At 44.5% G+C, this 24,763-nt stretch overlaps 1 non-coding gene and 1 pseudogene across 1 annotated transcript; both read right to left on the minus strand.

Annotated features, from left to right (window-relative positions):
- Positions 1-4,009: 4,009 nt before the first annotated feature.
- LOC123453793 lies at positions 4,010-4,145 on the minus strand. The gene has a single exon (XR_006632973.1). It is a non-coding gene; the product is annotated as a U4 spliceosomal RNA (small nuclear RNA).
- Positions 4,146-12,389: 8,244 nt separating this feature from the next.
- LOC123453883 lies at positions 12,390-12,489 on the minus strand (annotated as a pseudogene).
- Positions 12,490-24,763: the final 12,274 nt, after the last annotated feature.

A 24,763-nucleotide genomic window follows, 5' to 3' on the forward strand; every position in this document is an offset into this window, starting at 1 on the left:
AATGTATCAACAGATATAAACAAATGCAGATGGCAACAGCCAAGAAGTATAAAACTTACCCTCCAACAGGTATCCGGACAAGGACTATGTGTCACGGGTGCCCAGTCTAACTCACTTCCCTCTCCTTTATGTGATCAGACCATTTTTCTCAATGCTTCTTCCTCCTATCTTATTCCCTCTGAAGATTCTTGGTGGGTTTGCAATACAGGGCTCACACCCTGCATTAATGCAGCCATGCTAACCACTGCTGAGGATTCCTGTGCTCAGGTACGATTAATCCCTAAAATAACCTACTACTCAGCTGAAGAGATTAACTGCTATCTGGGTGTAGACTTAATCAGAGCAAAGAGAGAGCCGATTACCATCCTAACTGTTAGTTTACTACTAGGTTTGGGACTTGCAGGAGCAGGAACGGGAATAGCTTCCATAGTGACTCAGAACCAACAGTACACCGACCTCAGAATAGCAATAGACTCAGACATCCAAGAATTAGAAAAGTCAATCTCCCATTTACAAGAGTCACTTACTTCCCTAGCGGAGGTAGTTCTTCAAAATAGACGGGGTTTAGATTTACTCCTTCTACAACAAGGGGGACTATGTCAAGCTTTAGGAGAAGAATGTTGCTTCTATGTTGATCATTCTGGAGTAATTAAAAAATCAATGACTAAAATAAGGGAGGGATTAGAGAAGCGGCAACGTGAACGCATACTTCAAGAAGGATGGTTTGAATCATGGTTCAATCGCTCCCCCTGGTTCACTACCTTGATATCCACCCTCCTAGGACCCCTACTCATCCTACTACTGTTGCTTACTTTTGGCCCCTGTATTTTATTCATTATTTACTTATTTATTTGAGAGTGACAGAGAGAGAAAGACAGATAGAGGGAGAGAGAGAGAATGGGCGCGCCAGGGCTTCCAGCCTCTGCAAACGAACTCCAGACGCGTGCGCCCCCTTGTGCATCTGGCTAACGTGGGACCTGGGGAACCGAGCCTCGAACCGGGGTCCTTAGGCTTCACAGGCAAGCGCTTAACCGCTAAGCCATCTCTCCGGCCCCATGGCCCCTGTATTTTAAAGAAGCTGGTACAGTTTATGAAACAACGGCTAGGCACCATCCAATTGATGGTACAAAGAAATTACTCCTACCAACCAGTGACAACCAACATAGATACAGGAAATATTTAAACACTCAAATTGGGTCCCTAGATAGGCTCCCCAAGACACATAGAGAGGGGGAAATGAGAGACCAAAAAGAAATAACACATAACTAATTAAACAGTGACACTGCCATTGTAGGACAAACCATTGTGAACAAAGGAGGATCCCGAGCTCGGCTCAGATAAGGAACTAACTGATTAAAGTGCCGACTTTTGCTTCTGTAACTCATGCTCACTTGCTCAACAGGACAGTCCAGAAATACTTAGCTCTGGGGGCCTCTGGCCCCTTGTAAAAGATAGGATCTACAAGCATTCTGCTGACCAGAGATGAGCAACTAGAAATGTTCCCGCGCACGCCTTCTTGGAACCAATCATTTTAAAAGATGCTATGTGATGTAACCCCTTTTCCCCCTTCCCACTCTTTTCCTTTATAAACCCCTACTTTTAGAAGGTCAGGGCTCTCTCCCACTCCCGCTGCGTCGGTCCGTGTGGATTGAGTCCCTGCTTAAGCTTGACATTAAAAGAAACCTGTTGCTTTTACATTCGAGTGTCTCGGCTTCTGTGGCGGTCCTCTAGGTGACTCCTGGGTGACCGGGGGTCTTGGCTCCTGGTCAGGGATCTTGGCACAACAATACAGCTCAGGCGGTCCTCAAATTTGCTACATATAATTGGTGGCTTGATTGTAAAATGTCCATAGCCTTATGGTGTTTCCTTTCTTTCTCTCTCTCTTTCTTTCTTTCTTTCTTTCTTTCTTTCTTTCTTTCTTTCTTTCTTTCTTTCTTTCTTTTTTTCCTTCCAAGGTAGGGTTTCACTCTAGCCCAGGCTGACCTGGAATTCACTATGTAATCTCAGGATGGCCTCAAACTCATGACAATCCTCCTACCTCTGCCTCCCAAGTACTGGGATTAAAGGTGTGAGCCACCATGCCCAACTGCCTCATTTTTTTTTAATGTAAGGTTGTCTTTTATTTAAAAGGTCATTCACAAAATACCACATCCATAAATCCCTTTCTGTCATAGAACTGAATGTGTGAAGTACTTGGGATCCCATTCTCACACCGCCTCCCCTGGCCACCTGGCAGTGCACATGGATGTGTGTTCTGTATTTTCTGCATAGGAGATGTAGTAGGTCAGCTTTGATTACGAACATGCCAGGCATGTCTGTCTTAAGTTAGGTGTTGGTGTCCTCATGTGTTTTTGATTAAGCCTCATACTCATTCCCCAGCTGGTGAAGCCTGTTGGAGGTGGACCTTTGCTGGAGGCAGTGTGTCACTGGGGACAGAACTTGAGAGGGTATAGCCTAGCCCCACAAGTCACACTCAGTTCACTGCCTCTACTTCCTCCCTGCTGCTGTGAAGTTGTGGCTCCCAGCTGTCTGCTTTCATTCCTAAGATAGAAACTTCCCCTTGGAACTGTAAGTTAAAAATAAACTCTTCCCTTCCATAAGCTTCCATAAGCCTTTGGTTGGGTGTTTTAGCCCAGGTAACTGCTACAATAGCTGAGAACGACCCTGAACTCTTTGTTTTTTCTTGTGTGTGTAATGTGGTGTGTGTGAGGGGGTGTACAGGCAGTGCATTGCACATGTATGTGCCCAGACAGTACTCCATGTGCTCCTCTAACGGCACAGTGCACTCGCCAGAAGTGGCCTAAGTGGAATGTTGTATGTCCCACTCCATTGCTCTTCTGCCAATTCTTATTTGATTTGGATGGAGTCTCTTACTGATCTCAGAGCTTGCCTTTTTTTTCTTTCTTTCTTTCTTTTTTTTTAGTTCTGGTGATTCTCAGGGCTCTACTCCCCCACTGAACTGGGGTTACAGATGTGTGCAGCTACGCCCAGCTGTTTATGTGGGCCCTGAACTTAAGTGGTTTCTTGGGCCTCCTCAGGCCCACATGCTCTTAACTGCTGAGTCATCTCTCCAGTGGAATCTTCAACTTTCTTCCCCCTGAGGTAGGGTCTCAATCTGGCCCAGACTGACCTGGAATTCACTATGTAGTCTCAGGCTGACCTCAAACTCATAGTGATCCCCCTACCTCTGACTCCCAAGGTCTGGGATTAAATGTATGCACCATCACACCCAGCTACAAATCTCCAACTCTTAATCCTCCTGACTTTTCCTCCCAACAGTGGAATTATTAAGGTATGAGCTATCACACATGGCTGATATCTCATACTTTATTTATTTATTTAAAATATTTTAATATGGGCTGGAGAGATGGCTTAGTGGTTAAGCACTTGCCTGTGAAGCCTAAGGACCCCGGTTCGAGGCTCGATTCCCCAGGACCCACATTAGCCAGATGCACAGGGGGGCGCATGCTTCTGGAGTTCGTTTGCAGTGGCTGGAGGTCCTAGCGCGCCCATTCTCTCTGTCTCTGTCTCTCTCTCTCTCTGTGTCGCTCTCAATTAAAATAAAATAAAATAAAAAATTTTTAAAATACATTTTAATATATTTATTGGCAAGCAGAGTGCTAGAAGACAGAGACAGACTGAATGGGCATACCAGGAGCTCCAGTCATTGCAACAAACTCCAGAAGCATGTGCCACTTTTTGCATCTGGTTGTATGCAAATACTGGGGAATGAAATCTTGGTTATTAGGTTTTGCAGGCAGGCACCTTAACTGCTGAGATAAATGGAAGTATTTATCAAAAGCCATATTGCTCAGGCTGAAGAGATGACTTAGCAGTTAAGGCACTTACCTGAGAAGCCTAAGAATTTATGTTTGAATCTCCAGGTCCCACATAAGCCAGATGCAGTGACAAGAGCCCGCAATGTCACACGTGCACACAAGGGGGTGCATGCATCTGGAGTTTGTTTGCAATGGCTGAAGGCCCTGTTGTGCATATTCTTTCTCTCCTCTCTCAAATTAAAAAAAAAAAAATGCCATTGCCTAGTATATTTCAAGTCATCATGGTGGGGTATTGGAAAAAGTTTTCAATTAGCAATAATCACACCTTTGCTAAACCTGGCTATGATACTGCCACTGTACAAAGCTTGCTTACTGGTTTAATTACAACATGATAAGGGGGAGTGTTTTCTGGTTTTGTGTGTTTGGTATTCTAAATGTTTCATGTGGGCTGGAGAGATTGGCTTAGTGGCTAAGCGCTTGCCTGTGAAGCCTAAGAATCCTGGTTCGAGGCTCGATTCCCCAGGACCCACGTTAGCCAGATGCACAAGAGGGCGCACGCGTCTGGAGTTCGTTTGCAGTGGCTGGAGGCCCTGGCGTGCCCATTCTCTCTCTCCCTCTATCTGCCTCTTCCTCTCTCTGTCTGTCACTCTCAAATAAATAAATAAAAACAAAAAAAAATTTAAATGTTTCATGTGTTGGGCCCTTAAAGGCCTAGGCGTGAGGCCTAGTGGAACTTCCTGAGCCTAGCTAAAGTTTGGCCACCTGTCTCTGGCCAGCTATGACTCAGCAGGATGCCTAAGGGCTTCTGGCCTGCTACTTCCTCGTGGTAATTGTAATTACCATTTCAATAGTTAAAGTTTACTATCGGCCCTTACCTCTTCTCCCACCCTAAAATCCCCGCCTTCATCCCCAACGTGATATAGGCAACTGCTCAGAGTAATAAAGCGAGTTGTTCCTGCATTGCAAAGACTCCCGACTCAGTGTGGTTTTTCTCCGGTGGCCAGGAGAGGTTTCTGGGTTGTCCGACGCTCATCATCCCCTCAACCCCTAGGGGGGAACCAGCAGGCTTGGTCCTTCCCTCGGCACTACCTGTGCGGGAAGGAGCCCCGCATCTGGCGCCCAACGTGGGGCTCTGGGACCCCGACAGACTAGTGCACCCCGTGAGAGGCAGTCGTTGAGGAGGTAATCGGTGTATGCGGGTGAGCGTACCCTCATAAGTTATGAGGTAGTCTTCCTATTTACTGCACTAAGCTTTGCTTCTATAACCTGTACTTACTTGTCGACATCTCTTCGTTCCCGTTCTCTTTCCCTTCACCTTTGGTTTGCCAGTGGCTTTTGTATTTCTAAAGGCTTGTGCTTCTCTCTCTCTCTGCTTGGGCCTGGGAAGGCAGGCCAGCTTTTTCTGCCATTACGGAACTTCCCCTGGATCTGTAACCTTCAGTAAATATTCCTTCCTCCATAACTGTACCTGGTCTGGAAGTTTATCTCAGCAAACCTAAAGCCGTCTAATGAGCTGAGATGAACCTGACCATGTGGATGTTAATCTTTTGGAACCTTTATTTTAAAGAAATAGACATAAACTTAATGCTTACAACTAAATGTGTCTTCTGGAGTGATAAACCAAATTTTATGGACTATTCAGATAAAAGTTTAAAAACTCTAAGTACAGACAGCATTAAACTTCGAGGCTTAGCTTATAAGCTTTGTAAGAGGAAAGAAAGACTACAGGGAACTTCGTTGGAACTGGGCTACTGGCATAAGGGCTGGCTACGTCCTGCTGCCCAGGCCCAAAGAGTTTAATCAAGGTTAAATTTGTAATAGACTGATATGCTTTGCTAGAGATATTGGATTAAAAATTTAATATTTGTTTTTTCTTTGTTTTGGCTTTTCGAGGTAAAATTTCACTCTAGCCCAGGCTGACCTGGAATTCCCTAAGAAGCCTCAGGGTGGCCTAAAACTCATGGTAATCCTCCTACCTCTACCTCCTGAGTACTGGGATTAAAGGCGTACACCACCACGCCCAGCTGAGATTTAAGATTTTAATCTAAAACACCTCAAGCAAGTTACAGACACTGAGACGAATTTTAGGTTATAACGGTTCAATTTACATTGTTTTAGTCTCTCTTTGCTATGCCTTATACCAGTTAAAAATGTTTACTCTGTGCCTTTATATGTTAAGTGTTTAACTTGTTTAATTTTACAAATCTCAATATCTTAAATTGGTCAAGACTGTGGAGACCTTTAAAATTAAACTAAGTACAGTTTATAATATATGATAGTTATAAATCTATTGGGAGCCAGGGGCGAAATTTGGTAATTTAAATAGATGGCCCTCCTCCTGGCAGCTTGTGCCTGGCCCTCCCCTACTGGGAGTTGGCGGACAATCCACCTTCTAGGAGACTGCCACGTGGCTCCCTTGGACTGACCCAGGTGGAGACAAGGGAAAAGTCCGCCCTCTCATGGTGACTGGGCTCACTGCTAACTTACTAGGGCAAGACATCCTTGGAGATGCCGAGGCTTTCATCACTACTGATCATAAGGCCTTTTATAATGATTTGTTAAATAAAAAAAAATATCAACAATGGTTTAAGGAAGGGAGGGAATGTCATCCTAATTACTCCAATGAATACCCCCAATTCTAAGGGCCACTGCCCAGGCCCCCCCCCATTTAAAATCCATTGGAGACTGGGGGACCCTATATGGGTTGAGCAGTGGCCTCTCCCTTCTTCTAAGTTACACCAACTCCACATACTTATTGATCAACAGTTGGAGGCCAGACATATCCGTCCCTCCACTAGTCCCTGGAACTCTCCTGTGTTTGTCATAAAAAAGCCTAATGGGTCCTGGAGATTTTTACATGATTTAAGAAAGATCAATGAACGCATGATCCCCTTTGGAACCCCCCAGAGGGGACTTCCATGGATTCCAGCTATTCCCAATATATACCATATTACTATCATTGATATTAAAGATTGCTTCTTCTCTATCCCTCTCCATCCAGGAGACATGGAAAAATTTGCATTCTCTGTACCCGCTATTAACTTTTGTGGCCCACATAGGAGATTTGAATGGACTCTCTTACCTCAGGGCATGGCTAATAGCCCGCCCATTTGTCAATATTACCTGTCATCCATTTTCTCTTCTCCTATCAATCTCCTCAATACCCTGTTTTATATCTACATGGATGATATTATTCTTGGGTGCCTAGATTCCTCCACACTCCAGGACCTTACCCATCAATGTCTAAGTATCCTTCATACTCACGGCTTTAAAGTAGCTCCTGAAAAAGTTCAAACTGTGCCTCCCTTTAAGATCTTGGGCTCGACCCTTACTCTAGATACAGTTTCACCTGTTAAACCACAACTTTATATTCAGGATTCTTACACCTTGCCTCAACTCCAGAAGCTCTTGGGAGAAATTAACTGGATGAGGCCTTGGATACCCATAAGTACTGAAGAGCTGTCCCCTTTGTTTGACCTCCTAAAGGATCTTAACTTCTCCTATCAGGTAATTTTGTCCCCTTGTCATCAACAAATTTTTTATAAGGTACAACAGGCTATAAATACTGCGACCTTAAAGAGGTTCAATCCTAATTTGCCCATCTCCCTCTACATTTTCTCTGGGGAAACATTATGTACTACACTGTTGGCCCAGGAAGGTGAGCCCATCCAATGGATCCACCTCTCAATCGGTGGGATCCCCAGAGTTTATTCTATAACCAACCAGGTTGCTGATTGCATTATCAAGGGCAGAGACACCTCTGTCCGGTTGTTTGGCACAGAACCTCACCTTATTGTCACTCCCTTTAAGATAACTGATTTCACCTGGCTTCAGAGAAATAATAACAGAGTTGCTATGGCTCTCGAGTGGTTTCTAGGTAAAACTGATTGCCATTATGGCCCCCACAAATGGATGAGTTCTTTCTCCAGGTTAGAATGGAAGCCCCCCAGGCTTTTTCTGTCTCAACCTAACCCTGACTTTCTTACCGTGTTTACCGATGGAGGGCACCTGGGGGCTTCCCTAGTCATTTACCCTCCTTTAAAACAGAAAAAAGAGCCTATCCCCATAAAGTCACTCTCCCATGAGGTTGAGGGGTCAGCACAATTCAAAGAACTATTTGCTGTCGTTCTAGCTTTAGACACTATTCAAGAGCCATTTAACTTATTTTCTGACAGCCTTTATGTTGTTAATTTATTACCCAACCTGGTTGAGGCCCATATTAGATTGGACTCCAACCCTATATCTCCTTTGATGATTCAAGCTCGTTCCCTACTCAAACAAAGAATCAATCCCATTTTTCTTCAACATCTCAGGGGTCATCAAAACTTACCGGGATTTCTCTCTCAAGGAAACAATTTGGCTGATAAAATGGCTTCTATGCCTCAATGTCATACTATTACAGAAGCTACACACTTGCACTTACTGACCCATGTCAACTGGAGAGGTCTCAAGCACAGGTTTCCACAGGTACCAGTCAAGAACCTTAAAAAAATTGTCCGGACTTGTAAGTCCTGTCAGCCTTTCCTCCAAGTACCCCCCCCTTCAAAATACAGGAAGCAATCCTTGAGGGCTCCGCCCTAATCATCTTTGGCAAATTAATGTCACGCACTATTCTCCATTTGGAAAGCTTAAATATATCTTTCTTTTAGTCGATACCTTCTCCCGTGCCTGCTGGGCATCAGCACATGCCGGGAAAAAATCTAAACATGCCATTAGTCATATGCTTCAATGTTTTGCCACTCTTGGGCTACCTGATCAAATAAAAACAGATAATGGCCCCTGCTTCATAAGCAAGGCCTTTATAGATTTTCTCCAGACCTGGAAAATTTCACATTCCACAGGCATCCCATACAACCCCCAGGGCCAAGCTATAGTTGAAAGATATAATCAAACTCTCAAGTCTCAATTACAAAAACAAAAGGGGGAGTCCTTACCCCCACATGACCAACTAAAAAAGGCATTATTTACCCTAAACATTTTAAACTTTTCTAAAGAAAATAAACAATTATCCCCTTTTCAAAAACATTGGTCCTCATCTGTTACCTACAGTTCTATCTGGGTAAGATGGAGAGACCCATTGACTGGGGCCTGGAGAAGGCCTGATCCGCTCCTCACAGCAGGGAGAGGGTTTGGATGTGTCTTCCCTCAAGATGAAAAAAGACCCATTTGGGTACCAGCGAGGGACCTAAAATATTTGTCTGAACAAGGGGACACTGACAATCACTTCTCTTGGGAGTGTCCCACCCCTGAGGACTGTTCCTAAAATGGTCCTTTACCCTGCTAAATTAAATAACTCCCTCCCTTGTGGAGAATTGCTGGCTTTGCCTCCAATCTGGGCCTCTCTGGCTGCTTGCAGTACAGTTGTCCATACGACCTTAAAAAGCTGTTCAGCCACCTTCCCCATCCCCGTCCAGCTTTTCCCAATGTTTCCTCTGGGCATTTGGGCCCTTCCTTCTCCTAATAATTCCAGTATAGATGTGAGATACATTCATATTTCCTTCTGTAATTTTAACAAAACTGAGCCCAGTGCTCAATGCTGCCCGCCTTCTGGAATGGCTTATGTTTGCGGAGGCAAAATGGCCTGTAACTTTCTGCCCAGCAATTGGATGGGCCCTTGTGCCCCAGCCACCTTAATCCCAGATGTAGATATCATTCCTGGAAGCTAGATTCCTTGGCTAAGGTAGTCCTACAAAACAGGAGAGGACTAGACCTACTAACAGCCGAAAAGAGAGGCATATGTTTGTTTTTACAGGAAAAATGCTGCTTTTATGCCAGTAAATCGGGAATCGTCCAGGACAAGATTAAGAGGCTCCAGGAAGACATGGAGAGGAGGCGACGGGACCCCCAAGAAAACCTGCTACAGACGGGCTTACATGACACCTTACATCCTCCCTCTACCTGAACCCCTCCCCATCCTTCTCCTCCTTCTTCCCCTTCTTCTCCTTCTCCTCCTTCTCCTTCCCCTCCTCCTTATCCTCACTGTTGGGCCTTGTGTAATTAACAAAATTACACAATTTATTCACCAGCGGCTAGAAGTAATAAAACCTCATCAGGTCGAGATATCACAGGCTGTCAACTCAGAAATTAAGTTCCTCAGATGACCCACTGCCACCTCCCCTGCCCTCCATGTGACCAACGACGGGTAAGATCCCCGGGGGGGACAACCTAAGACAGGCCGTGGAGTGGCTCAGTGAGCTAAACACCTGGTACTCAATGATGGGTAAGATCCCCAGAGGGGGACAACCTAAGACAGGCCGTGGAGTGGCTCAGTGAGCTAAACACCTGGTACTCAATGACGGGTAAGATCCCCAGAGGGGGACAACCTAAGACAGGGGCCACGGTGACTAATGCTCTTACAAAAACAAAAGGGGGAGATGTTGGGCCCTTAAAGGCCTAGGCGTGAGGCCTAGTGGAACTTCCTGAGCCTAGCTAAAGTTTGGCCACCTGTCTCTGGCCAGCTATGACTCAGCAGGATGCCTATGGGCTTCTGGCCTGCTACTTCCTCGTGGTAATTGTAATTACCATTTCAATAGTTAAAGTTTACTATCGGCCCTTACCTCTTCTCCCACCCTAAAATCCCCGCCTTCATCCCCAACATGATATAGGCAACTGCTCAGAGTAATAAAGCGAGTTGTTCCTGCATTGCAAAGACTCCCGACTCAGTGTGGTTTTTCTCCGGTGGCCAGGAGAGGTTTCTGGGTTGTCCGACGCTCATCATCCCCTCAACCCCTAGGGGGGAACCAGCAGGCCTGGTCCTTCCCTCGGCACTACCTGTGCGGGAAGGAGCCCCGCATTCATGTATCTGAATCTGTGTCTTTCCCTGAGGGAAATCTTCTATGGATTCACTGAAAATATTTTCCATGCCTTTAGAAAGGACTTCTTCACCTTTTATGCTCATGACTCTTAGATTGCCCCAAATTTCATGAAGGCCTCTCGTCCCTTCTTATTAACTCACATTTGCTCTTGTTGGAATGTTCTGATTCCTCTACTTTGTCTTCAAGCTCTGACATTCTGTCCTCTCCTTGATCCATTCTCTTGAAGCTTTCCATGGAGTTTTTTATTTGGCATATTATGGTTTTTTCAGTTCCAGCATTTCAGTTTTTTTTTTTCCATTAGTATTTATATCTTCTTATTGAATTGTTCTTTCATATCTGCATCAATTTCCTTATTTCTTTTTTTTTAATATTTGTTTATTTTTATTTATTTATTTGAGAGTGACCGACAGAGAGAGAAAGAGGCAGAGAGAGAGAGAGAAGGGAGTGGCCGCGCCAGAGCTTCTATCCACTGCAAACGAACTCCAGATGCGTGCTCCCCCTTGTTCGTCTGGCTAACGTGGGTCCTGGGGAATTGAGCCTTGAACCGGGGTCCTTAGGCTTCACAGGCAAGCGCTTAACCGCTAAGCCATCTCTCTAGCCCAATTTCCTTATTTCATTCTACTGTTGTCTTGAGGTTCTTTCAAGAGTTTATTTTCTTCTTTGATTTGTTTTAATAATAATTCTATTGAGTTTTTTTTTCTGTGATTTATCTAATTCACTCTCATTGGAGGAGTCATATTGTCTCAATTTTTCATGTGACTTGTTTTTGCATTAGGACTTGTGCATATGGAGATAGATCATTGGTTGAATTTATTTATGTCTTCAATATTTAGTTATTTTAACTCACCCTTATTCTTCCAGAGCAGACTTGGCACCTTTCAAGAGGGACCAGAATGTTGTAAGGTTGCAGTGTTGTGTTGTGCAGTATTCTCTCTGCCAGACAGTGGCCATAGCACTTGGCTCAGACCCTAGTAACTCCTCATAGTTACTTTTCACCAGCCCTGTTTTTCTCTCTTGAAATTTGTGATGCTCTCCTGCCTGTTGTTCACTGGCCAAGACAGTACTGACCCAAGGATCAGCCGGTAGCCAGGTGGTCCACAGACCCAGCAGACACTGTCTGCATCGGGTGCCCATCCCTGCGGTGCCGGGCCTAGCTGCGTCCTGGGTGAGCATGCAGGGGCGCAGGCAGCTGGAGCTTTCATGGGCACAATGTGCACATAATGCAGCAGGTTGAGCTGAAGCCTCACAGCTGCACTGACCTTGCGGGGCAATGGCAGGGATGAGGCTTCAAGAGCACACTGTAGGATTTATGCTATTTCCTTTTCAAAAATATTATTTATTTACTTATTTGCAAACAGAGAGAGAAAGAAAAAGCAAGAGAGAGAATGAATATGGGCACATCCTGCCCTCCAAACATTGCAAATGAACTCCAGATGCATGTGTCTGTGCATCTGGCTCTATGCGGGTACTGGGGAACTGAACTCTGGGCATTGGGTTTTTTTGCAGGCAAGCACCTTAACTACTGAGCCATCTCTTCTGCCCTATACTATTTCTTAACATTTATGGAACAGACAGCTTTCTCAGTGGCACTTTCCTGTCTAGAAGTTTGACAGACCCATTTGAATTAACTCTTTTTGTTTTGTTTTGTTTTTCGAGGTAGGGGCTCACTCTAGCCCAGACTGACCTGGAATTCACTATGTAGTCTCAGGGTGGCCTTGAACTCACAGCGATCCTCTTACCTCTGCCTCCCAAGTGCTGGGATTAAAGGCGTGCGCCACCACTCCTGGCAACTGTTTTTTTTATAGAACACTTCACGAATTTGCATGTCATCCTTGCTGGGGGCCATGCTAATCGTCTTTGTATTGTTCCAATTTTAAGTGAGCAATTTAACTTTGTTTGTTTGTTTGTTTTTCAAGGTAGAGTCTCATTGTAGCTCAGGCTGACCTGGAACTCACAGTGATCCTCCTACTTCTGCCTCCCAAATTCTGGGATTAATGGTGTGTGTCACTATGCCTGGCTCTTTATTTGTCTGTTTGTTTATTTATTTTGATTTTAGAGATTTTATTAGATTATGGATAGAATCTAAGAGAAGGAACGTAAAAGTCTTGTACAGCAGGAAGAGGATTCTAGAATTGGAGAAAAACACTGAGAGACCAAAACTGGAGTTTTTCTGGATGAGGCAGAACTCTAATTAATTCTTAAAGGAGGGAATAAAGGTGGCCTCTGTTCTTTACAGGAAAACTTCTAAACAGATAGTAATCTTATGGTCTTTCAGTTTCAATTTTTTTTTTTTTTTTTTTTTTACCCAGGGTCAAAGACAGACTTAGATCCCCATTCTGTTGACCAAGAATCAATCCTACCATTTGTTTCTGGTTTTACAAACTGCTGATTATGACGGACGGGTCCATCCTCCATGACTATATCTGCCTTCTCATATCTGACTAGCTACTAACATTTCCCGTCACAATTGAATGAAAATAAGATAGAGTCCAGTGTATGTCCACCTAAGCCAGTCACTGACTTTAGTATTCTCACACTTCTTTACCATGCGTCCCTGTTGCAACATTTATGGGACCTATGTACTTTGTAGCATCACCTCTTCTTCTCCCCGCTCCTCACTTTCTGTCTTCTATTTCTTTGACATAGGGTCCTGCTATGTTACTCAAGCCTGTGATCCTCCTGTCCCAGCTTCCTTAATGCTGAGGTTACAAATGCAAGCCACCATCACTTTTGAATGTCCACTTACTTTGTAAAGGAGTAATGTTAAAATGGTCAAGCAGCTACAGAACAGTTACACAGGTGAAGATAGACTGAACCTAATGTTAATCCAAGCACTTACTGAGGGTCCTTGGAAGATGGGCACGATGTAAATATCTCCTGCCCTGGAGGGAATAACAGGTTTTCTTGTTTGTTTCTGTTTTTGTTTTTATAGGTAGGGTCTCACTTTAGCTCAGGCTGACCTGCAATTCGCTATGCAGTCTCAGGGTGGCCTCAAACTCTCAGCGATCTTCCTACCTCTACCTCCAGAGTGCTGGGATTAAAGAAGTACGCCACCACCCTTTTTTTTTTTTTTTTTTTTTTTGGTAGTTTTTGTTTGTTTGTTATTCCAGGTAGGGTCTCAAACTCACAATGCTCCTCCTACCGCTGCCTCCTGAGGGCTGGGAAGGGAGGGTGGGACGTGTGCCACCTCACCTGGAGGATAACAGGGTTTCTTCTTTTATCTTTTCTTAAATTTACATTTTTTTTATTGACAGCTTCCAAAATTATAGACAATAGACCCTGATAATTCCCTCCCCACCCCCACTTTCCCCTTTGCCACTTAACTCTCCATCATATCTCTGCCCCCTCTCAATCAGTCTCTCTTATATTTTGATGTCATCATCTTTTCCTCCTGATATGATGGTCTTGTGTAGGTAGTGTCAGTCACTGTGAGGTCATGGATATTGAGGCCATTTTGTGTCTGGAGGAGCATGTTGTAAGGAGTCCTACCCTTCCTTTGGCTCTTACATTCTTCCTGCCACCCTCTTCTGCAATGGACCCTGAGCCTTGGAAGGTGTGATCGAGATGTTTCAGTGCTGAGCACTCCTCTGTCACTTCTTCTTAGCACTATGGGGACCTTCCCAGAGGTCACTGCCATCTGAAAAGAGAAGCTTCTCTAACCAAAAGTGAGAGTATAATATATTAATAGTATTAATATATGGTAATGAATATTAAGAGAAGTGCTTACTGGGCAGTTTGGTGAGCATGGTATATATATATACATTTAGCCAGACACCAGCAGGTGTTACACCCCTAGGGCTCATGACTTCCCCTGTAGGTTTTCAGTATCAGGGATGTGTTCCCTCCCATGAAGTGGGCCTCCAGTCAAATTAGAGGGCGGTTGGTTTCCACCATGGCAGACTTGCTACTATTGCATCCATTGGCTCATTTGGCCTGGCTGGCCAAATATAAGGCTTGCAGTGTCCACTGTTGAGTATCTTCACTGGTGATTTCTCTCTCTCCCATTGAACTGCATGCAGAATGGCTTCTTCCAGCTTTTTGTCAGCTGGTCTACATAGAGGAGGTTTTCAGTTCAGCTCCAGCAGGCTTTCTCAGTGGCCTTGCAGCCCAAGTATGTGGAATATTCAGCAATAGGGTCTTACCATCTATTCCTGGTGGGAAACCAAGGGCCTTGGCAATGGCTTGTAATTTTGGGGGGCATTAGGGACCTCCCTGGCCAAGAACTCACTGGAAGGTATCCCATCCCTGGTACTGAAATTTTTATGGCTTCTGGGTGTGCTATTGTTCAAAAAAAGTAGGTTTTCCATTTAACTTATTCATACCTTCTTAGATTTTGATCAGCCCTTCCCCCACCTTTCCTTTGTTCAATCTCTTCCCCTGACATCACTTAGGCCTTTTCAGTTCCAGTAATCTGTTCTACTTACATATATACAATACCATCCTCTAAAGTCCCCCCTCCCTTTCTATTTGGTTTATATTTCCTTTCTAGCTTAGTGCCCTCTGCTACTGAGTTTTATTCCAACTAACATAGAAATCCAATAATTTGTAGCTAGGAACCACATATGAGAAAATGTGACATTTGGCTTTCTGGGCCTGGGTTACCTCACTAAGTATAATCCTTTCCAGATCCATCCATTTTTCCTGAAAATTTCATAGCTTCATTTTTCTTTACTGCTGAGTAGAACTCCAGTATATAAATGTAAATGTTCATTATCAGCTCATCAGTTGAGGGACATCTAGGCTGGTTCCATTTCCTAGCTATTATGAATAGAGCCACAATAAACATGGTTGTACAAGTATCTCTAAGGGAATGAAATGAGTCCTTAGGATATATGCCTAGAAGTGGTATAGCTGGATCATGTGGCAAATCTATTTTTAGCTGTCTCAGGAACCTCCACACTGATTTCCACAATGGCTGGACCAGATTGCATTCCCACCAACAGTGTAGAAGGATTCCTTTATTTTGTTTTTTGTTTTTGTAAGGTAAGATTTCACTCTAGCCCAGGCTGACCTGGAATTCACTATGTAGTCTCAGGGTGACCTCAAACTTATGGAGATCCTCCTACCTATGCCTCCTGAGTGCTGGCATTAAAGGCATGTACCACCTTGCCCAGCCCCATTTTTTAAAATTTTTTTTTAAATATTTTTTGTTCATTTTTTATTTATTTATTTGAGAGCAACAGACACAGGAAGAAAGACAGATAGAGGGAGAGAGAGAGAATGGGCGCGCCAGGGCTTCCAGCCTCTGCAAACGAACTCCAGACGCGTGCGCCCCCTTGTGCATCTGGCTAACGTGGGACCTGGGGAACTGAGCCTTGAACTGGGGTCCTTAGGCTTCACAGGCAAGCGCTTAACCGCTAAGCCATCTCTCCAGCCCTAAAATATTTTTTTATTGACAGCTTCCATAATGTAAACAATATCCCATGATAATTCCCTCCCTTCCCCCACTTTCCCCTTTGAAACTCCACTCTCCATCATATCCCCTCCCTCTCTCAATCAATCTCTCTTTTATTTTGATGTCATGATCTTTTCTTCCTATTATGATGGTCTTGTGTAGGTAGTGTCATACACTGTGAGGTCATAGATATCCAGACCATTTTGTGTCTGGAGAAGCACGTTGTAGGGAGTCCTACCCTTCCTTTGGCTCTTACATTATTTCTGCCACCTCTTCCACAATGGACCCTGAGCCATGGAAGATGTGATAGAGATATTTCAGTGCCGAGCACTCCTCTGTTACTTCTTCTTAGCACCACGGTGCCTTCTGAGTCATCCCAAGGTCACTGCCATCTGAAAAGAGAAGGTTTACTAGCCAAAAGTGAAAGTAGCATTAATATAAGGGTATGAACATTAAGAGAAGTGCTTACTAGGCAGTTTGGTGAGCACAGTATATACCTTTAGCCAGACAGCAGCAGACATTACACTCCTAGGGCTCATGGCTACCCCTGTTTTAGGTTTCAGTATGAGAGATATATTCCCTCCCATTGAGTGGTCCTCCAGTCAAATTGGAGGGTGGTTGGTTTCCCCAATAAGAGACATGCCCCTATTGCACCTGTTGGCTCATTTGGCCTGGCTGGCCAAATATAAGGCCTGCAGTGTCCACTATTGAGTATCTTCACTGGTGATCTCTCTCTGTCCCATTGAACTGCATGCAGCGTGGCTTTTTCCAGCTTTCTGTCAGCTGGTCTACATGTAGGTTTTCAGCTCAGCTCCAGCAAGGTTTCTCAGTGACCTTGAAGCCCAAGTATGTGGAATCTTCAGCAATAGGGTCTTACTATCTATTCCTGGTGGGAAACCAAGGGCCTCACCTAGCCCTGTTTTTTAATTGGTTGTTTGATTTCTTATTTAGTTTTTTGAGTTCTTTGTAAATCCCTGGATATTAATCCTCTTTCAGATGTGTATATCTGGCAAAGATTTTCTCCCATTCTCTAGATTGCCTCTTTGCTCTATTCAGTGTCCTTTGCTCTACAAAAGCTTTGTAATTTCATGAGCTCCCAGTGGTTGATTAGAGGTTTTATTTTCTGAGCAATTGGTGTTATATTCAGAAAGTCAATACCTGTGCCAATATGTTGAAGGGTTTCCCCGACTTTTTCCTCTAGCAGTTTCATAGTTTCAGGTCTGATATTAAGATCCTTGATCCATGTCGACTTAATTCTTGTGCATGGAGAGAGATAAGGATCTATTTTCATCCTTCTACATATAGATATCCAGTTTCCCCAGCACCATTTGTTGAAGAGGCTGCCTTTTCTCCAATGGGTATTTTGGCATTTTTGTCGAAGATCAGGTGGCTGTAGCTGTCCAGACTTACATCTGGGTCCTCCATTCTGTTCCATTGACCTATGTGTCTGTTTTTGTGCCAATACCGTGCTGTTTTTGTTACTGTGGCTCTGTAATGTATATTAAAATCAGGTATGGTAGCCAGGCATGGTGGCGCACACCTTTAATCCCAGCACTCAGGAGGCAGAAATAGGAGGATCACCTATGAATTCAAGGCCACTCTGAGACCACGTAGTGAATTCCAGGTCAGCCTGGGCTAGAGTGACACTCCACCTCAAAACAAAACAAACAAACAAACAAACAAAAAATCAACTATGGTGATACCACCAGCCTTATTTTTGTTGCTCAAAATTTTTTGGACATTTGAGGGGTTTTTGTGCTTCCAAATGAATTTTAGGATTGTTTTTTCTCTTTCTGTGAAGAATGTCATTGGAATTTTGATGGGGATTGTATAACTGTGTAGATTACTTTTGGTAAGATTGACATTTTCACAATATTGATTCTTCCAATCCAAGAACATGGGTTGTCTTTCCATATGTAGGACATATATAAACAAATACTCCCTCACTGTGCTGGGACATAACAGGTACAATCAAGCATAACATAGGGAATTTCTCTCTGCCTGTGGCCAGGTCACAGAAGCCAGATTAGATTAGGCCACCCTGAGACTACATAGTGAATTCCAGGTCAACCTGGGCTAGGGCAAGACCTACCTTGGAAAAGCAAAAACAAAACCAAGAGAGTAAAAGGATTTTAGCTTTATATAAGAATATTGTGAAGTCTTGTAATTTTATGCTATCTCAACAACCATTGGTTTGTGTGTGGTATGCATGTATGTATGTTCATATGTGTATGGGCGTCTGTGTATATAGGTATAGGTGCACACACACAAGTGTGTGCATGTGCATGGAGGCCAGAGGATCTCAGGTGTTATTCCTCAGGTCCACTGCCCACCTCTTTTTTTTAGGTGAGGGGTTCAAGGTAAGGTCTCACTCTATTCCAGGCTGGCCTCAAACTCACAGTGAACCTCCTACCTCTGCCTCATGAATGCTGGGATTAGAGGCATGCACCACCATGGCTGGTGCCCACTTCTTCAAGATACAAGGTCTTAAGCTTAAAATTAGGGTAGCCATGCTGGCCAGCAAGCTTCAGGGATCCACCTGCCTCTGCCTCCCCAGTTCTGAGGCTGCAGCAGTTCATCACCATGCCTGGCATTTACATGGGTTCTAGGGATTGACCTCAGGTCTTCATGCTTACAAGGCAAGTACTTTATTGACTGAGCTATCTCCCAGCCCCACAGCTTCCACTTTGAATATAAGTTTAAATTTCTCATTCCAGAAACAAGACCTATTTACTTTTGTTATACTGACCTGTATTCCACCTCCTCCCAGTTCCTCAGTGTGGTCAAGCCAGATATCTGCCTTATACCACTACCTCCTAGTGGCCTCCTATGGGCCAGCTACATACAACCTGCTTGACTCACTCCACAGACCTTCACATTCTCTGTGGACTAGGCAGACATTCCATAGTGATCACCTCTCAGATAGAGTGTCGCCTCTTCGAACTTTAATTTTCAGGGAGGGTCTCAGGCTGACCTGGAATTCTATGTAGTCTCAGGGTGGCCTTGAACTTACAGTGATCCTCCTACCTCTGCCTCTCAAGTGCTGGGATTAAAGGCATACGCCCCCATGCCTGACCTTCTTGGAACTTTTACCTACTTGTACCAGTTAGCAGTCTCCAGAAAACCTTCTTAGGTAACACCATGAGCCCCAGAAAAGGCCTTGGCCCCCAGATCTTTCTGTTACTGGTCAGTTGAGTCTGCGTGTCCCAGAAAGGATGCCCTTCCCATTCGCCCTGTGAAGTGTACTGCCTTCTTCTCTCTGGGATTTATATGTGATTTTAAACAAGTTGCTTCTGTTATTAAGTGGCCTTTGTTCTGCTGCATTCCCTCTGTTTCTCTTGACTGACGCACTTGAACCTAGCTCTCTTCCTGGGCAGAGATCCCCTAGAGAGTCAATATTCTCGTTTATAGCCACTTTCCCAAGACCGATCTCAGGACCACATTATACAGAGAGAAGTGAGATGAAACCCCATTCCTCTACTTCCCTCAGGCAGCTTGCTCAACCCATCTCCAAGGTAGTAAAGGAAGGAGAGGGATTGAGGACGTAGCTCAGTGGTGTTTGCCTACCGTGCATAAGGCCTTGAATTTGATCCTCAGCTCAGAAACACAAAAGTAAAGAAATGATAAGGGCTGCTTCATAGGATTAACTTCAATATACAAATATGTCTAGCAACTTGTTAGGGACATAGAAGTCTTGCAATCAATTCTGTCTAAGAGCAGGCATGTGAGAGGTCAACAAGAGAGGCCAGTAATGGGTACAAAATCTTTCTACATTTTCCTATTGTAAGACAGCATTCAGACAGGCAAGGTTGTAGGAACCAGAGAGCATTCTCATCTGGCAACAAGACAAGAGGAAGATGGTCAAAATGGTCCAAAGAAGATGATTAATGAGGAAAGTGCAGCAGAAAGAAAAGACTGGAGAGCGCCAGAGTGAAGCAATACACCATAAGTCAATTTACAGAGGAAGCAGAGTGAAGCCAGAGAAGGCAGCTCATTAGTGATGGACCCCAGCCCGCAGGAGCTCCAGGAAACAGAGCCTCAGGACAATGGGCCAACAATAGCAAGGGAAGGGAGTGGCTCAGAAACTCGGGGATTCAATGGCTGATGTAGAACAATACCAGATGGTAACAAGGTTCAGGATGAATCACTCAAGCAGAAATACATATCCTCTCTTGGTCTTTCAGAGGTAACAAGCATGAAAAACAACACCTTCAATCCCAGCACTCGGAGGCAGAGGTAGGTGTATTGCTGAGTTCGAGGCCACCCTGAGACTACATAGTGAATTCCAGGTTAGCCTGGGCTAGAACAAGACCCTACCTCCAAAAACAAAACAAACAAATAAAAGAAGCCAGTGGCACATACCTTTGATCCCACTTGGGAGGCAGAGGTAGGAGGATCGCTGTGAGTTTGAGGCCAGCCTGGAACTACAAAGTGGATTCCAGGTCATCCTGGACTAGAGTGAGTCCCGCCTCAAAAACAAAACAAAACAAACAAACAAAAAACCACAGGGGGCTGGAGAGAGGGCTTAGCAGTTAAGGCATTTGCTTGCAAAATCAAAGGACCTTGGTTCAATTCTCCAGGACCCATGTAAGCTAGATGCACAAGGTGGCACATGCATCTGGAGTTCATTTGCAGTGGCTGGAGGCCCTGGCATGCCCATTCTCTCTCTCTCTCTCTCTCTCTCTCTCTCTCTCTCTCTCTCTCTCTCTCTCTGTGTGTGTGTGTGTGTGTGTATCTGCCTCTTTCTCTCCCATGCTCTCTCAAATAAATAAATAAATTTTTAAAAATATGTAAACAAACAAAAACCAGGCTGCTATAAGCACTTCTCTTAATGTTCATACCCATATATTAATGCTACTCTCACTTTTGGTAGAGAACCTTCTATTTTCAGATGGCAGTGACCTTGGGATGACTCAGAAGGCATCATGGTGCTAGGAAGAAGTGACAGAAGAGTGCTCAGCACTGCAATATCTCTATCACACCTTCCAAGGCTCAGGGTCTAATGCAGAAGAGGTGGCAGGAAGAATGTAAGAGCCAAAGGAAGGGTAGGACTCCTTACAATGTGCTTCTCCAGACACAAAATGGCCTGGATATCCATGACCTCACAGTGACTGACACTACCTACACAAGACCATCATAATAGAAGGTTAAAGATCATGACGTCAGGCCGGGAGTGGTGGCGCACGCCTTTAATTCCAGCACTTGGGAGGCAGAGGTAGGAGGATCACTGTAAGTTCAAGGCCATCCTGAGAATACAGAGTGAATTCCAGGTCAGCTTGTGCTATAGTGAGACCCTACCTCAGAAAAAAAAACAACAAAAAAAGATCATGACATCAAAATAAGAGAGACTGATTGAGAGGGGGAGGGGATATGATGGAAAATGGAGTTCCAAAGGGGAAAGTGGGAGGAGGGAGGGCATTACCATGGGATGTTGTTTACAATCATGTAAGTTGTTAATAAAAAAAATAAAGTAATTTTAAAAAAATTAAAAAAAAACTGGGTTGGACTGAGCTGCTGACATGTCTGAACAACATCTCGAGGCTTGAACAATAGGAGGGTAAGGCTTGGGGGAAGGGGAAGGGTGGGAGGGACAGAAAAGTGAACCCAAACTGAACTGGTACCATAGAATTCTATATTCTGGAAGTTAGACTAAAAGGTGGAACCCTCAAGAGAACCTTAGGGGGAGCACCTGAATCAAAGGGTCCTGGAGAGGGTGAGACGAAACCTAACCTCCAATTACTCCTGTTTCTCTTTCTTCTCTGTCTTTTTCTTTTCCCCCTTTAGTGCTGGCCTGTAATTCCCTGTACCAGGATGTGGCCTACATCCACAGTGAGCTGATGATCAGAGAGACCTACTGTATCTTCCAAAACAAACAATACAGACATGTCAGAGCACTTGATTACCCACCAGAGGTTAATGGTAATACCATACACTGTCAGCACAGACCATGGAGAGACCTGCCTGGAATCTAGAGGAGAGCCAGTCACCAGACAATTAGCCCATCTAGTGCTGGAAGGTGCTACATGAGCTACCAGGGGAAAGAAAGTGGCCAACATCTGTCCAAGCAACTCAAAGTCTAAGTGACTCAGAAGCAAACAACTTAATATGATGTTCAATATATGTGCAATAGTGGCACACAGCCATGGTGGCTAACCAACTGCTTTTGGATTGGCTAACAGATCCACTCAGTGGAAAGGAAACAGTAGTTAGAACTGGGAAACAAGTCAGAATTATATCCAGATAATGATTCTGCTTTCCATTGTCAAGCTCCCATTAACTTTAGACTAGAAGAGGGTCTACACCCTTTCAATTCTCTCTAAATTAATAGTAGTTATCTTATTTAATTGGCACTGACTTCATTCTCTGTTGGAGAATCTGCTTCTCTTTTTCAGAGGAAGCTGGACCTGAGGAGATAAATGACCCAGTGCATTCCACCCCGGCCCCAGCTGAACCCACAGAGGAACTGGGGAAATGAGCAAGAGAGCTGCTTTCTCAGTGAATCTGATATCAGCACAAAGGTAATGGAGATAGACAATGAGAACACTCAACACCTACCAAACCCAAGATCCAGAGGCTCCTAAGTGCCCATCACTAAAGTAGACTTATAATGCTCCCAGAATGGCTCAGGGAATTTTGTGGAAGAGGGGGCAAAAAGATTGTTAGAGCCACAAGTTGGGACATTTCGCACAGAGACATTGCCTCTCCCACTCCATAATGCATGGCCCACAATCCCCATGGGGTTGACCTGCATCCCAAATGAGGAAGGCCTCTTCAGAAAAGGGGCAAGGATGAGGGAAAGGATGATACCAACATGTGTTGTTTACATACTAAATATATTCATATCTAATAAAAAAAAAAAAAACTGGGCTGGAAAGTTGGCTTAGCAGTTAAGCCAAAGAACCCAAGTTCCATTCCTCAGGACCCCCATAAGCCCGATGCACAAGGTGGCACATGTATCTGGAGTTCCTTTGCAGCAGCTAGAGGTCCTGGGGCTCTCTCTCTTTCTCTCTCTTTCTCCCTAAAATTTACAAAAAAAAAAAAAAAAAAGAAAGAAAAAGAAACTATAACAAAACAGAGGCTGTAGCCAGGCATGGTGGTACATGCCTTTAATTCTAGCAGGGAGGCAGAGGTAGGAAAATCGTACTGAGTTTGAGGCCACCCTGAGACTACATAGTGAATTCCAGGTCAATCTGAACTAGAATGAGACCCTATCTCAAAAAAACAAAAAACAAAATAAAACAAACAACAACATCAAAAAACACAGAGTTTGTTGGTCATGGTGGCGCACGCCTTTAATCCCAGCACTTGGGAGACAGAGGTAGGAGGATCGCTGTGAGTTCAAAGCCTGCCTGAAACTATATAGTGAGTTCCAGTTCAGCCTGGGCTACAGTGAGACGCTATCTCAATGTCCCCCCAAAATGTATTTATGTATTTGCCAGCGGGGGTGGGAGGAGAAAGAATGAGAATGGGTGCCCCAGGGCCTCTTGCCTCAGCAAGCCAACTCCAGATGCATGCAACACGTTGTGTATATGGCATTACATGGGTACTGAGGAATCAAGCCCAGGATGGCAGGGCTTGAAAGCAAGCACTTTTTTTTTAATTTTTTTTTTTTTTTTTTTTTGAGAGCGACAGACACAGACAGAAAGACAGATAGAGGGAGAGAGAGAGAGAGTGGGCGCGCCAGGGCTTCCAGCCTCTGCAAACGAACTCCAGACGCGTGCGCCCCCTTGTGCATCTGGCTAACGTGGGACCTGGGGAACCGAACCTCGAACCTGAGTCCTTAGGCTTCACAGGCAAGCACTTAACCGCTAAGCCATCTCTCCAGCCCGAAAGCAAGCACTTTTAACCACTGAGCAATCTCCCTAGCTCCCCTATCCCCAAAAGTCTAATATTTAATGTGGGGATTGGAGAAAAGTAGAAACCTGATCCAAATTAAGTGGGTTGCCAAAGGTCTCCCAGCTGAAAGATAGCAGGAAGCGGAGATTTAGTCCCAGAGACACTTGGCTACAAAACCCAGACTCTTCCACTACCAACAAGGTAGACTTGAGACCTTTCTAACTCACTCTCATCATTTCCCCCAGCAATCTAGTTTGGATCTTGGCAGCCAAGTAGAGGAGAGGAGAAGTCTTTGAGTGGTGACAGCCTTTAGAGCTCAGCCCTGGCTTTCTCCCCTCTGGCAGCTTGACAGCTCTGGGTGGGGCAGGAGCTCTTTGCTGGGTTGGAGTCCACTGCTAAGGGAGCCAAAGGCAGAACCACAGGAAGCACCTAGACTCTTGCTGACAAATGAATGTTCCATATGGTTGGCGCACTTGATGAGTAACTCATTTACTGGAAGGCAATTTTGGAAACAGATCTAGGTTGTTTCTGCTGGGGCACTTGCTCGTTGTGTGGTCAGTCTCAGACAACGTGAGATAGACAATTACCCCAGTCAGCATTGAGCCCCTCCCAGCCTAAGTCTCCAAGTCCAAGGGGTGGCTGTCCACTGCTCTCTTGTGTTTAATTTGGGCGGGCCTTCTTTCCTCTTACAGCCTGGGTTGTGCCTTTCAGAGAACACTGGGGATAGAGCAGTATAGACATCTGTCTGGACAGGAAGATGCTCAGCCTTGGCCACATTTCTTTTGTCTGCTGAAGCAACTTTCCACCAGCATTCTGTTTGGAGGCTTCAGCTTTTTGTTGTGGTGGTTGTTTTGTTTTGTGTTTGTTTTTGTTTTTGTTTTGTTTTTCAAGGTAGGGTCTCACTCTAGACAAGGCTGACCTGGAATTCACTATGGAGT

This window comes from Jaculus jaculus, chromosome 12 (genome assembly GCF_020740685.1).
Source record: "Jaculus jaculus isolate mJacJac1 chromosome 12, mJacJac1.mat.Y.cur, whole genome shotgun sequence".
Taxonomy (NCBI): Eukaryota; Metazoa; Chordata; class Mammalia; order Rodentia; family Dipodidae; genus Jaculus; species Jaculus jaculus.